The sequence below is a fragment of the Salmo trutta genome, chromosome 23, assembly GCF_901001165.1.
Source record: "Salmo trutta chromosome 23, fSalTru1.1, whole genome shotgun sequence".
Classification (NCBI taxonomy): Eukaryota; Metazoa; Chordata; class Actinopteri; order Salmoniformes; family Salmonidae; genus Salmo; species Salmo trutta.
Genome location: NC_042979.1, coordinates 22,936,973 through 22,953,123, shown reverse-complemented (window position 1 = coordinate 22,953,123; position 16,151 = coordinate 22,936,973). Strand labels below are relative to the sequence as shown.

Genomic DNA, 16,151 nt, shown 5'->3' with positions numbered 1-16,151 from the left:
CTATGTTTCAGCCGCGGTCCTGCTTCCGTTGTTACGGTCATCACTGCTTTGCCACTGATCACAAAATCCATGTTTATTTTTAAAATCTTGTTTAGTGTTCTGGGGCCGCATGTGTTGTGCTGGGTCTTATTTATAAGGCGTCTGCCGCCAACACAATCCCCCCCCGGACATTCCTACTTCATAGACAACAACCCTAAGAGCAATAAAATAGGTGGGGTGTGGGGCCATCCTCTTTGAAATGTTCAAACCCCCCCCCAGTTCAACGAGGTCCCTACACATCAATCATCATGACAACTTCAAAGGAATAGATGCAATATAGATATAAAATAACACACACTCTAACACGTGACAGAACAGGATGCAACTATATGGCCCTAACCACGTGACACCTTCCCGCCAGGATGTCCTGACCGGATGCCCTTATTTGGGCATGTACGCGTCATCCGGACATTTTGACCGATGCCGTCTACTTTATTCTCTCTTGTGTGTGTGTGTCAGTGTGTATGAAGGGAACAGACTCGGTAGGACAGGAGAGACAAAGGAGGGCTCATATGTTACCATGACCTCTTCATTATTGATGGCATGTCAGGCAAAGTGCTCTTACCGCCCCCTCACCAGCTCAAACTGTCAGAAATAGGTGAGTGGAGTTATTCCCACTCACAACGATGGAAAAGAAACCTTATTATAACTTGTCCCAATTTCATTGATGTAAGGGATGTAAAAATTGGCCCTGGCTGTCCTCTAGTTTGTTTCAGCGAGACAAGCCATGATAGTAATGTATTTAAGGATTTACCTTGCCCTTGCCTTGTGTCCTCTGACGCAACAAAATATCCTCTCTATCTCTTTCCTTTCCCCTCTCTCTCTTATGTTCCTCTCCTTTAGTTTCCTTCTCTGTCATCAGCACTTTCACTTGACCCCTCTCTCTCTCTCTCTCCCTTTATCCCACATCTCCAACTGTTTAGCTCCCCCATCTCCATATCTTGTCTATTTACCTCCCCTCCCACACCCTCTTGCTAGCTCTGCTTCTTCCGTCTATAAGAATATTTAGAAGATAAATACACAACGCAAAGACAGAGGACGAGAGGTCAATACAGAACTAAAGACAGAGGACGAACGTCAGAGTACTAACGATCAATGGAAATAGTGTTCTTTCTGTAATAGGGAAATATTGATCAATGGGTCAGAGACATGGGAGGAATTTGTCTAGGCATCGAGCCTGAATTAGGATACTTGTTATTTGGCCATTGGCCCAGTTTTATTGCAAGGAATTCTAATTGGACAACCACAGGCTAGGGCTGGGTTATAAACTACATCCTGTCCCTTTGTTCTGTGGATAGAATCACAGGAGAGAATCACTGAGAGGAGAATCACAGAGGACAGAGAAGGAACAACCATCTACCATCTACCTCTCAGCATAACATCTATGATTTATCCTCTCTGAATAAACCTATTTTCCTCCACCTGATTTGCTTTGGGGTCTGTGTTAAAGAATAACTTCCATTTCTAACATTTGGTGCCGTGACCCGGATGAATTGGTCTGAACAACAAGAAAAAAACGTATCAACTGTGTGTTGCTCCAGAAGAAAGAGAGAAGGCTGAGCACAACCCACTTTGGGGAGTCAACTCTTAATCTCCTGATTGATGGCATAATTGCTGGGTGAGTCTAGACCAATATCATTTTACAAGAACCAAATCAGGTTAAAATTAGTGCATGCAATGAGTGATATGTATCTGTGATGTATAAGGTTCAAGTCCTTTGTTCTCTGTTATAGATTTTAGTCCTTTGTTTGCTCAGTTAGAGGTTTGAGTCCTCTTACAGCTTTGCTCTCTATTATAGGGGTTCAAGCCCTCTATTAAAAGGTTAGACTCCTTTCTTTTTGTGAAACCTTCTTGTTGCATAGAAGTGAGTTGCTAGTTGAGTAGCAATTTTTACACGTGTGGTTAATGTAAGCCTTCAAGTTTTTTGAAGTGAACATAAGTTTTATTGGTAGCCAGGACCTACAGAGACAATTTGTGTTCTAGAAGAGGTTTGAGTCCTCAAAAGGGGTTAAATACACACGTGTGTGTGTGTATATATATATATATATATATAGTCATGGGCGTCGTAAGGATAGGACCTAGGCGCAGCGGGTAAAGTGCTCATAATTAATTTATTCGATGAAAACACTTAAACAAAATAAACAAATGACGAAAAACAGTTCCATAAGGCATCCAGGTTATACAGAAAATAACCACCCACAAAACACAAGTGAAACAGCATCAACTAAATATGGCCTCCAATTAGAGACAACTACAAGCAGCTTCCTCTAATTGGAGGTCATGCCCAAAAACCAACATAGAAATAGAAAACTAGAATTTAACCATAGATATTGAAAACATAGAACAAAACTCAAAAACACCAAAACACACAAAACAAACACCCCTTGCCACGCCCTGACCATACTATAATGACAAATAACCCCTTTTACTGGTCAGGACGTGACATATATATATATATATATATATATATATATATTATACAACTTTTGAAGTTAATATAATGCCATTGTTAAGTGAGAACCACTCTGGAAAAGGGCGGAACAGCTCCTCCGGATGTGAGCATGAAACAGATTTTAAATTCACTGTCTAGTGATTTGAAGAACCATTTCAAAGTAGAGAAGTGTAGGCAAGAGATAATAAATAAATATTCCGTCATTGTTGACAAAGATGGAATATGGAATCTATCTGATATACAAAAAGCTTGGGGAAAAATACAGAGAATGTCTAATTCCTTGACAAAGACACAATGGTCTAAAACTGTTTTAGCCAAAGTAAGGAAACAAGAGAATCATGACAGGACATTGCAGAGAGATGAGGATAGTTTGAAAGCTCTTGGTGAACAGATCAAAATCTTGAAAGAAGAAATTCAACAATTACAGGCAAGGGTCGTAAAAACAGACTTGACCTCCACCTGTGGACTCTTTGTTCCCTTAATATATCCTCAGGCTAAGTTGCACAAGGCAGATCAGGTTTCAAGCATCTGGTCAGCACTGCCTGGCTTTGGGTCAACAGATTCTGACAGCGGGGACGAACGATGTCTTAGGCCAACCAGAACACAGTCTGTAAAAGGTAGTAAAGACAAACCTCCGGTGACAGTAATCACACAAATCAGCATCTCCAAAACAGTTGGATGAATGGTTAAAAACTTTGAAACATCCCCTAGAAGTGGGTATGAAAACGTGGGACCATTTGAAGCGTTATAAGAAACTCTACAATCTACATCCTTATGATGGGTTACAGTTACTAGCCTTTGTTTTGAACAACCGTGAACATGGTGTACTTGAAGAAAAGGTTTATAGAGCTGTGGGTGGTGAAGAGCAAGATGTGGCCGATGGATGGAGAGCCATACATGTTTTCCTTAAGGGTCTGATCAATGCAACCACCAATTGGGGAGAGATAACCAAATGTGTTCAAAAACGGAAATAACCGTTTGTTGAATTGAAGAAAGGTTTAGAGCAGAGGTGGTTAGACACAGTGGGTTACCTGACATGGAAGATGAAGATACACTCAATTCCTCCAAAAATGGAGGCAATCGCTCATCAGCTGATGCAATCCGTACATGATGATTTGCAACAACAAAAAATGTTTCCACAACTAATGACTGGGAGAAATAAAGCTATGGCGACTTAATTGACAGATTGTCACGACTGGACAGAGACATCAATCAACATAATAAACCGGCTGTTATCAGAGTTGTGCAGGTTTCGAATGAAATCAACAACATTATTTGTTCAGCAGAAGATAAATCTGGTGAATGTCATTATTGCTGGATTTCTGGTCACTGGCAAGAAGACTGTAGGAAAAGAAAATGTGTTCTTATGAGGAATGGCCAGGAGAAGCAGGGTCTGTCTAAGGGAAAATGGATACAGGACAACAGCCCCAATGATACAATGCTGACGCAGAAATGTAAGAAGCTCTCTCCAGCTCAGCAGCAGAGTTTGCTGGATGCTGTGGAGGGAAACTAATACATCCCATCTCAGCTGGTGTACATATGAAATCGGATGGAATATATGTGGAATATATGTGAACATGATGGTTAACAACTTTGCAGTAGATTATTTAGTAGATACGGGTGCTGAAGTCACTGTATTGCCCACATCTAATGCAAAACATATATGTCCTCAGTACACGGGCAAGAAGATGAGAGCAACAGGAGTGGGGGGGGGACAGATATGAAACAGACCAAACCATTATCAGTTTCTATTGGTCCAATGAAGATTGATGCAGGGGTGTGGATAGGCTCATTTGAACAACCTATTTTAGGCCTTGATGTTATTATGCAACTTGACTCTACACTGAACATTTCTGAAGGGAAGGTGACGTGGCAAATTAGGCATCTGCAGGAATCTACAGTTCAGAACCATCCTATTTGGACTACGAAGAGAAATGAGTGTGGAACTTTGGATATGGAACCAGTGTGCTAGCAAAGAAGCTATGGACGCTACTAAAGTAGTGTAGGCTCCTAACGTCATCATACAACGTGGCACACCATGTAATCCAGCTACTGTGATGCTTCCTCCAGATACCACATTACTTGAACATGACTGTTGTGAGTTGTTTTGGATCAGCTTTCTGATGGGTTTATTAAGAGTCATCCGTTTGAAAACCCTGAGTTTATCTTATACACAGATGGTTCAAGCATTGTGGAGGGGGGTGTGAGGAAGGCAGGCTGGGCATGGGAAGTTATTACAATGGACAATGTGATAGTACCAGGCACCTTAGATTTGAGAAAAGCAGACGTTCACTTTGAGGGACACAATGCTTAATTATTGCATACAACTCTCTAATGCAGTAGGGGAAGCAGACAGACAAGTTAAAGAGGCGTGGGGAATAACTTCATAGGGGGGACATGACGTAGTACCAGTGGGTGATGGTAAAACAATATGTAACAGAGACATTAGGGCCAAAATGGAAAGGTCCTTATCAAGTTTAGCTCATAACGAGGTCAGCAGTAAAAGTCCAGGGAAAATCACGATGGATACATATCTATCACTCATTGCAGGGTTGTCTATTTTGATGACAAAGCAGAGCCTGGAGAATAAAGAACTGATTGATTAGCAATCGGGGGCCAATCTCAGGTGAAGAAGCATAGTAAGATGATCAGAACCTGATAAGCTTCTATGTTGTACACCGCAGTCATCATATTAGGGATATCTAGGTGAAATGTCCAACTTTTTCCTGAAAATCGGGGCATGCTTAATTAGCGAAATCTATGTGAAATATTAATTTATCTTGAAACCAGGACATGTTACTTTCACTTTTTTGTTTCCTTCATTACAGGTTATGAGAATCTATAGTCTGAAGCTGAAGCAATATCCCTTGAACCAATATCCCTTGAACCTGAAATGATACAAGATCACCGGTGAAGTGTTCATTAGAAAAGTCCTTAACCCATGGAACAGAAGAAGAATTCCTCACTACCGGCAGACTGCCAGAACATCATTTCTAATAGCTATCTATGTGGGACTGATACCAGTGTGGAAGAGCTGGTCACTTTTAAAGGACTTGGTGAATGATTACCTTGCCAATAGTACGATTGAATATTATTTTCTTGTAGACAATTTTTTGTGTGTGTGTGAGTTTCCTCCTAATACAGGATGTGGTGGGAATTGTAAAGGACATCATCATTACACCTTTTAATACTTATTTTCTATAAATGTTTTAAATCTATTTCTTATTGTAACAGCAAGTACAACACAAAGTGCCTTTGTGTTTCATAGAAATGCAAGGTGTTTTAATGTTAGTGATTTTATGCTTACAGCTAATGTTTTTTATACTGTCTATTTTTTCATCTTTTCTATTGTTTTCTAAAAAAGACATTTGAAGTATATGTATTTTTGAAATGATCTAGGGGGATTATAAGAATATTTAGAAGACAAATACAATCCGCAGAGACAGAAGACGAGAGGTTAATACAGTACTAAAGACAGAGGACGAAAGTCAATAGAGAACTAACAATCAATGGAAATAGTGTTTTTTTCTGTAATAGGGAATTATTGATCAATGGGTCAGAGACGGGAGGAATTTGTCTAGGCATCGAGCCTGAATTAGGATACTTGTTATTTGGCCATTGGCCCAGTTTTATTGCAAGGAATTCTAATTGGTCAACCACAGGCTAGGGCTGGGTTATAAACTACATCCTGTCCCTTTGTTCTGTGGATAGAATCACAGGAGAGAATCATTGAGGGGAGAATCACTGAGGACAGGGAAGGAACGACCATCTAGCTCTCAGCATAAAATCTTTGATTTATCCTTTGAATAAACCTATTTTCCTCCCCCTGATTTGATTTGGGGTCTGTGTTATTAAAGAATATCAACTGCTAACACCTCCCTCTCTCCCCTCCTTCTGCCACTACCTTTCTGTGCTCTTCCGTCCTCCTCCCCTCTACCTTATCCATCCCCCTTCTGTCCTTTCCTTCTGCCTCTCTTCTCCTCGCCCTCCCCCCCTCCCTCCCTCTCTCACTCCCTCTCTCCTCTCCCTGTCACAGTGATGGTGTATTGGGCCTGTGGGAGCTGATGGAGTCATTGACCGTGTGGTGCTGAGTGCTCTTTATAGAACTTGCTGCCACACGACTCTCAGACACACAGACTTCCACTCCTCCTAGCACCTGCTGGAGCACCGCTTAACCAACCTGACTTTAGAGCCGACAGAGACAGACTACATACACATCTAGTGTTGTATTATTCCAGAGTCTATTTATAAGTGGTCCAGAGTCTATTTATAAGTGGTCCAGAGTCTATTTATAAGTGGTCCAGAGTCTATATTTAAGTGGTCAAGAGTCTATATATAAGCTGTACACAATATATAAATATTTGATGGCCTTGTTAAACCCTCTGTTGAAGTGTTTTATTTACCTTTGCATATAAACAGAGAAGGATTCTTAAGATATATTTTTATTGCCAGAATTGCACATGTAGCCAATATAAAGGATAGAACCCAGTGAACATAAGCTGTGTACTGAAATGCTGGATCATGCCCTGCGCTAGTCACCAGAGAGGTGAGGGAGCCGAGCGTCGGCATAGAGTGATGACGTCATAAAGAGACTCAGAGGAACTCTACCCAGCATGCTCAGCGTCTGGAGCTCCTGCAGTACTCATGAATAATGAAAGCAAACGAAGAGAGAGGGAGTGGGGAACTGCGGCGGGTCAGGGAGAGAAAGGGGGAGATCGGGGAGAGTCATAGAGGGAGCTAAGGGAGGGTCATAGAGGGAGCTAAGGGAGGGTCATAGAGGGAGATAGGGAGGGTCATAGAGGGAGATAGGTGAGGGTCATAGAGGGAGATAGGGAGGGTCATAGAGGGAGATAGGTGAGGGTCATAGAGGGAGATAGGTGAGGGTCATAGAAGGAGATAGTGGAGGGTCATAGAGGGAGATAGGTGAGGGTCATAGAGGGAGATAGGTGAGGGTCATAGAAGGAGATAGGGAGGGTCATAGAAGGAGATAGGGAGGGTCATAGAGGAAGATAAGGGAGGGTCATAGAGGGAGATAGGGAGGTCATAGAGCGTCAGGGAAAGGGAGAAACGATAGGGAAGAGGATGGGGGAAATGGGGAGACGGAACAACGCCATATAGAGAGTGAAATAGAGACAGGGAGTTGTAGAGATTTAGGTAGAGGGAGAGAATGAGGGAGGAAATAAATGAATGTTGAAGGGGAACGCAGTGGGCTGCAATGTGATGAGATTGAGAAGTGCTAGTGAAGAGTAGAGGAGTAGAGAGAGGGAGAGAGATGGAGGGAAACAGAGATAAAGAGAGATGGAATGTGATCTGCAGGTTTCTTCCATGAAGCAATTAGGTGAATATGGCATGGTTAATAAAGAGGGAGAAACTGATGCAGTCTAATTGGAGGTTATGGGAAGTGAGAGAATACTGTACAATGGTTCTGATGTATACAGTGCACGGTAGCTAGACATGGGTATGCAGTACCTGCTGTGTTTCATTGGTGTCCATTATGCATCTTATGAAAGATGGTTTAGACTGGAGCTAAGTCACAATCAGGTGTGTGTGTATTTGTGTGCGTCTATTGACTTATTTGTCTGTATCTGTGTTGTATACGCACAATGGATTATGTGCCATAGTATGTATGTATGTGACTGTGTTAAGACAGAGAGATAAGGAGAGTGAGAGATAAACGTAAGATAGAGTATGCTTTGATTGTAATGGAGCGCAGAGGCAGTGGCCTGATAGAAACTATAAATATTTCAGGGCCTCCGTTTTAGCACAGGAGGGAGAGGAGACAACATGAATCTCCTTATTTTGATGTCTCATTACTTATTCATGAGGAGGGAGGAATTTTGTGGCTTTTTGGCGTGCTCCTCTTCATCTTCAAATAGTTGGTTATATGTGTCTTAACTGTGCTTTTACTGCATGTTGCTTCTAGGTTAACATATGGGAGTCTGTGTGTGTGTGTGTGTGTGTGTGTGTGTGTGTGTGTGTGTGTGTGTGTGTGTGTGTGTGTGTGTGTGTGTGTGTGTGTGTGTGTGTGTGTGTGTGTGTGTGTGTCTGTCCGTGTAAGGGTGTATGACTGTGTAATGTATATATACCTGCATGTCTGTGTGTGTTTGTGTTTGAGTGCCTCATTCCAACACCCATATCCTCCATCAATATTTGATAAACTCCCACTCTTGAGCGCCTCCTGGGCTAGTGATTGATTTCTCAATCTCTAGGCCACGACTCCATCATGCCAGTCATGCAGAGAGGACACTAGTAGGTGATGTTTTTCAATTAGACGTCTCATGATGAAAGGAACTAGAAATGTGAATGGAATGAGTGAAGAATGACATGAGGAGCCAGACCAGATAAGAACAGTGGTGATAATTATAGAGTCTAGTATATTTATAGCTGAGCAGAACACAATGACCTTCCACATCCAACAATTGTTTTCACAGGATGTGTTTCTCTGTTTCCTTCTTCTACTGCTGAGCTCCCATAGGCTTCTGTGCTGTAGCTAAGCCTGACTGTCCAGGGACCGATGAGACTGCCACCATTCAAAACCTCATCACCCCGTCTACTGCTAACAACTGAGCCTCATCATAGTGTGTGTGTGTGTGTGTGTGTGTGTGTGTCGGTGTGCGTCTTGCTCATGGAAGTGGGTCTTTGAGTAAACCCAGGAGGGTTACGTTAACACTGCATGAGGTCTGTGCAGCTATTTTTGGTGTGGGTATGTGTTGTGTGTGTCTTCAGGGGAAGTATTTGTGTGTGAATTTGTGCATGCATGCTACTACATGGCAGAACATTCACAGCTTTCACAGATTCTGAAAAGGTGGCAGACCTGGGTTAGAACAGGGACAACGTACCAGTACATCAATCATATAACACATCCCAGTCAACAACCTACAGTACCTCCGACCTCATCCTGGAATCATTATGGTTTGGCTGGTTCCCTAATCGAATGGCCCTCTCCACTATGCCTCGTCGGTGGAGATTAAGGTGGAGTGGCGTCTGCCTTAAGAGTTTTGTCTGTCTGCATGTCCCCCTCTCTCTGCTGCCTAAGTGGAACTGAGCTGAGAGAAGCTGGAGCATGTTCATCTATTTTAAAGCATCTAAATTCTTGACCTGAGAACCAGTTACCTCTGTGTTACTGAATTCCAAAGACGTGTTCACTGCTGTCTGTGTTCTTCTCTAATCCGTTTTATCCTTGCATGCTGCTCTCAGGTTCCTGTTGAAGATTTGCTGCTGACAATAGGCTAGATGTGAGAGGAATACATATAAAAGGTCTGTCTCAGATGTTGAAAGTCACTCTATTTATCTCAATTGTACCTTTTCTGAACTAACTCTATAGTACCTGAAGTTTAAATATAAAGTGGAACTCTTAATTTAATTTGGTGAGGACGTCTTTGTAAGTGAAGTGAGGACACGTTTCTGAATCTAAATCACCAGTGACAGGTGCTGTCGCTACAGTAACGACTTCTGACCGCTCTTCTGTCAATGTGTTTTGACATCCCAGACCGAGACAGTGTTTAAAGATTTGTTTTGGCTACCACATTGCTGAACTTTTCCTATCATTTTGAATTTTATGATTAGTAGGCTAAACTTGCTGAATGGACAGTTTTGACTCCCCCACAGGAGATTGTATAGCAGTGGGGGATGCTCCACACTGGTATGGCTCCAGCGACTGACCAAGGAAACACATGACTCTTACCTTTAGAAAAATAAATAATGACTCTAACATTCTAGAAACAGCTACAATGACCAAATATATTTACAGTGTACAAAATCATTTTCCAGTTTCTGTAACATATCAGTTTCCAACTCCTCTTCTTCAGTTACCCTGCTGTGATTGTATGTCATGGAGCTTGTTCCTAATAATGTATTTATTCACATATTGTGGAGTATTTAGTCTTTGAATGCAATGTGTTTAAATAAGTGTGTAATTGTAGTCATCTTTTTTTGCCAAGCGGCATTTCTGTAGATTTATTGCGGCATAGCTTTTATTTGGATATAGCACTTTGTTTTTGTGTTCGTGTGTTTTGGCTAAAATGTGTCTGTGTTTGTGTAGTGAGGTCTTTAGTTGAAATGAGTGTTAGCATGCCGTCACCCTGTGTGTTTGGCTCTGTAGTCACTCGGTTGGCTGTAGCTTAGTGGAGCAGAACTCCAGTCCTCATGGGCTGTGATATCTTCTGCCTGTCTTTGTCACGTTAGACCCGGCCTCCATGTTGGAGCTGCTGCTGCCATTTTCTTATTATTAGTAACCGTCCTGTTTTGATGGTGTGTGTCATTCCTGTATGCCAGTGGTTCCCAAACTTTTTATAGTCCCGTACCCCTTCAAACATTCAACCTCCAGCTGCATACCCCCTCTAGCACCAGGGTCAGCTCACTCTCAAATGTTGTTTTTTGCTATCATTGTAAGCCTGCCACACACACACTATACGATATATTTATTAAACATAAGAATGAGTGTGAATTCTTGTCACAACCTGGCTCGTGGGAAGTGACAAAGAGCTCTTATAGGACCAGGGCACAAACAATAATATAATAATAATCAATCATTTTGCTCTTTATTTAGCAATCTTACATATAAAACGTTCTTTGTTCATAAGAAATTGTGAATAACTCACCACAGGTTAATGAGGAGGGTGTGCTTGAAAGGATGCACATACAGTGAGGGAAAAAAGTATTTGATCCCCTGCTGATTTTGTACGTTTGCCCACTGACAAAGAAATGATCAGTCTATAATTTTAATGGTAGGTTTATTTGAACAGTGAGAGACAGAATAACAACAACAAAAAATCCAGAAAAACGCATGTCAAAAACGTTATAAATTGATTTGCATTTTAATGAGGGAAATAAGTATTTGACCCCCTCTCAATCAGAAAGATTTCTGGCTCCCAGGTGTCTTTTATACAGGTAACAAGCTGAGATTAGGAGCACACTCTTAAAGGGAGTGCTCCTAATCTTAGCTTGTTACCTGTATAAAAGACACCTGTCCACAGAAGCAATCAATCAATCAGATTCCAAACTCTCCACCATGGCCAAGAACAAAGAGCTCTCCAAGGATGTCAGGGACAGGATTGTAGACCTACACAAGGCTGGAATGGGCTACAAGACCATCGCCAAGCAGCTTGATGAGAAGGTGACAACAGTTGGTGCGATTATTCGCAAATGGAAGAAACACAAAATAACTGTCAATATCCCTAGGCATGGGGCTCCATGCAAGATCTCACCTCGTGGAGTTGCAATGATCATGAGAATGGTAAGGAATCAGCCCAGAAATACACGGGAGGATCTTGTCAATGATCTCAAGGCAGCTGGGACCATAGTCACCAAGAAAACAATTGGTAACACACTACGCCGTGAAGGACTGAAATCCTGCAGCGCCCGCAAGGTCCCCCTGCTCAAGAAAGCACATATACATGCCCGTCTGAAGTTTGCCATTGAACATCTGAATGATTCAGAGGACAACTGGGTGAAAGTGTTGTGGTCAGATGAGACCAAAATGGAGCTCTTTGGCATCAACTCAACTCGCCGTGTTTGGAGGAGGAGGAATGCTGCCTATGACCCCAAGAACACCATCTCCACCGTCAAACATGGAGGTGGAAACATTATGCTTTGGGGGTGTTTTTCTGATAAAGGGACAGGACAACTTCACCGCATCAAAGGGACGATGGGCAGGGCCATGTACCGTCAAATCTTGGGTGAGAACCTCCTTCCCTCAGCCAGGGCATTGAAAATGGGTCATGGATGGGTATTCCAGCATGACAATGACCCAAAACACACGGCCAAGGCAACAAAGGAGTGGCTCAAGAAGAAGCACATTAAGGTCCTGGAGTGGCCTAGCCAGTCTCCAGACCTTAATCCCATAGAAAATCTGTGGAGGGAGCTGAAGGTTTGAGTTGTCAAACGTCAGCCTCGAAACCTTAATGACTTGGAGAAGATCTCCAAAGAGGAGTGGGACAAAATCCCTCCTGAGATGTGTGCAAACCTGGTGGCCAACTACAAGAAACGTCTGACCTCTGTGATTGCCAACAAGGGTTTTGCCACCAAGTACTAAGTCATGTTTTGCAGAGGGGTCAAATACTTATTTTCCTCATTAAAATGCAAATCAATTTATAACATTTTTTACTTGCTTTTTTCTGGATTTTTTTGTTGTTATTTTGTCTTTTCAAATAAACCTACCATTAAAATTATAGACTGATCATTTCTTTGTCAATGTGCAAACGTACAAAATCAGTAGGGGATCAAATACTTTTTTCCCTCACTGTAACTCTGCAATGTTGGGTTGTATTGGAGAGAGTCTCACTCTTAAATCATTTTCCACACACGGTCTGTGCCTGTATTTAGTTTTCATGCTAGTGAGGGCTGAGAATCCACTCTTACATAGGTTCGTGGTTGCAAAGGGTTTCAGTGTCTAAACAGCGCCATTTGCCAAGGCAAAAACTCTGAGCGCAGCCCTATCCATAAATCTTGCAGTGGCTTCTGATTCATTTACATTTTCACAGAACCGCTTGTTGCAATTCTCGATGAGGCTCTCTTGTTCAGACATCGGTAAGTGGACTGGAGGCAGGGCATGAAAGGGATAACGAATCCAGTTGTTTGTGTCGTCCCTTTCGGGAAAGTACCTGCGTAATTGCGCACCCAGCTCACTCAGGTGTTTCGCTATATCACATTTGACATTGTCCGTAAGCTTGAGTTCATTTGCACACAAAAAAATCATACAATGATGGAAAGACCTGTGTGTTGTCCTTGTTAATTAATGCAGACAGAAAAGAGCTCCAACTTCTTAATCATAGCCTAAATTTTGACGCGCACATTGAATATAGTTGCGGAGAATCCCTGTAATCCTAGATTCAGATCATTCAGGTGAGAAAAAAACATCACCCAGATAGGCCAGTCATGTGAGAAACTCATCATCATGCAAACGGTCAGGCAAGTGTAAATTATGGTCAGTAAAGAAAACTTTAAGCTCGTCTCTCAATTAAAAAAAAAAACGTGTCAATACTTTGCCCCTTGATAACCAGTGCATGTTGTAAAAGCATTACATGGTCACTGCCCATATCATTGCATAATGCAGAAAATACACGAGAGTTCAGGGGCCTTGCTTTAACAAAGTTAACCATTTTCACTGTAGTGTCCAAAACGTCTTTTAAGCTGTCAGACATTCCCTTGGCAGCAAGAGCCTCTCTGTGGATGGCATTCCCTTGGCATTTACAAATTAGCCCCCAACACTCTACTCAGCAAACTGGATGTAGTCTATCACAGTGCCATCGGTTTTGTCACCAAAGCCCCATATACTACCCACAATTGCAACCTGTATGCTCTCGTTGGCTGGTCCTCGCTACATATTCGTCGCCAAACCCATTGGCTCCAGGTCGTCTATAAGTCTTTGCTAGGTAAAGCTCCGCCTTATCTCAGCTCACTGGTCACCATAGCAACACCCACCCGTAGCTCGCGCTCTAGCAGGTATGTTTCACTGGTCATCCCCAACTCCTACTTTGGCCACCTTTCCTTCCAGTTCTCTGCTGCCAATGACTGGAACAAATTGCAAAAATCACTGAAGTTGGAGACTTATATCTCCCTCACTAACTTCAAGCATCAGCTGTCAGAGCAGCTTACCGATCGCTGCAGCTGTACACAGCTCATCTGTAAATAGCCCATCCAACCAACTACTTACCTCATCCCCATATTTTGTATTTTTTTTTAAATTCCGCTCTTTTGCACACCAGTATTTCTAATTGCACATCCTCATCTGCACATCTGTTACTCCGGGGTTAATTGCTAAATAGTAATTATTTTGCCACTATGGCCTATTTATTGCCTTACCTCCTTAATTCATTTGCACACACTTTATACAGATTTTCTATTGTGTTATTGACTATACGTTTCTTTATCCCATGTGTAACTCTGTGATGTTGTTTTTGTCACACTGCTTTGCTTTATCTTGGCCAGGTCGCAGTTGTAATTGAGAACTTGTTCTCAACTGGCCTACCTGGTTAAATAAAGGTGAAATATATATATTTTTTTAAATAATAAAGTGGCACCGGGAGCAACTGCTTGCACGCCCGTTACCACTCCACTATGTCTCCCTGTCATGCCTTTTGTGTCATCAGTACAGATACCAACACATCTTGACCACCAAAGTCCATTTGATGTTGCAAAGCTGTCCAGTACTTCAGAAATATCCTCTCACGTTGTCCTGGTTTCCAGTGGTTTGCAGAAGAGGATGTATTCCTTAGTTGACCCTCCATAAACGTAACGGACATATACCAGGAGCTGTGCCAGGCCCGCCACGTCTGTTGACTCATCCAACTGTAATGCACATAATTCACTGGCTTGTATGTGATTTATTCAAAACATCTCCTGCTATGTCACTGGTGCATCGTGAAACAGTGTTGTTTGATGAAGACATTGTCTGTATAGTTTTTTGGGCCTTTTCCCCCAGCATTGTACCAGCTATATCTGCGGCAGCAGGAAGAATTACGTCCTCCACAATAGTATGGGGTTTGCCTGTCCTAGCCACTCGGTAGCTCACCATATAAGACACTTCTAGCCCCTTCTTATTAATGGTATCTGTTGCTTTTATTCATGTCTTACTACTCGAAAGTCATCTTTATTCTCGCTCATAAATCTCCCGTGGCTTATTTTTCAAATTGTCATGTTTCGTTTTTAAATATCTGCGCAAGAGTGAAGATTTCCCGCGAGAGAGTAACAGTTAATGTGATTGGATTTTAATTATTTGACTAGGCTACCTGTATTTGACATTGTGTTGTGATTTTGCTGAACACTAGATGGTTTCATTTTATTTTGGGGAGTGAAACGAGGCTTCTCAGGTGAGAAAAAAATCTCACCCAAATGTATAGCCCCGTTGGAAAATAGAAATGTACGGTTTGAAAATGTGAAGTTTATTATTTTATTTTTTTTCAATTATTATTATTATAATAAAAACAAAAATGTGAATCACATTTTTATTTGGCAACCCCCGACGGCATTGTTGTACCCCTGTTTGTGAATACCTGCTGTCTGCTGTTGTAGTCTTGGTTCATTAAATTGGCCGCATCAATGGCCAGTGGGGTCCTGGAGACTCCTGGGCCCATATCCACAAAGCATCTCAGAGTAGGAGTGCTGATCTAGGATCAGGTCTCCACCTATCCATATAATATTTGATCAGCACTCCTACTCTGAGATGTTTTGTGGATACGGGCCCTGTTCCAGTGGTTATATTTATATTTTCATGCTCATTTTAGGCTACTTGCCTTTGAGTGTGCATTAATGTTTTCCTAAAGCCACCCTACGTTTGGCTGCATCTTGTACAGCGTGTGACTGTGTCTTCATGATTGCTTGGTGTGTTTTTTGGTTGTGTGATTGTGTTATTTAGTTATTTTTTTGCCAAGGTGCATGGATTACATTAGCATGCTTTGTGTCTCTTGTAGGGAGTCTTCCAGGCTTATGGATGTCTATTGGTTTCTTTCTTTGTGTTACAAAATAGGTGGTCTTGTTGTAGGATTGTGTGTGTGTGTGTGCTGTACACAGTATTTGGAAGTGTATGCCTTTTACATCAACATCATTTGAATATAAAATATATATATATGCTTTTCTCCTTTAGATTTAGATGTGTTATGTACAAAGATGAATGTGTGTTTTATTTATATTTCCATACAAGCTTCATCTCTGTGTCCTCAGA

The 16,151-nt window shown here is 41.9% G+C and overlaps 1 protein-coding gene across 8 annotated transcripts in view; it reads left to right on the top strand.

Annotated features, from left to right (window-relative positions):
* LOC115159615 (ankyrin-1) overlaps window positions 1–16,151 on the top strand; it is a 108,850-nt gene that overhangs the window by 50,049 nt on the left and 42,650 nt on the right. The gene's annotated exons all lie outside the window — the stretch shown is intronic.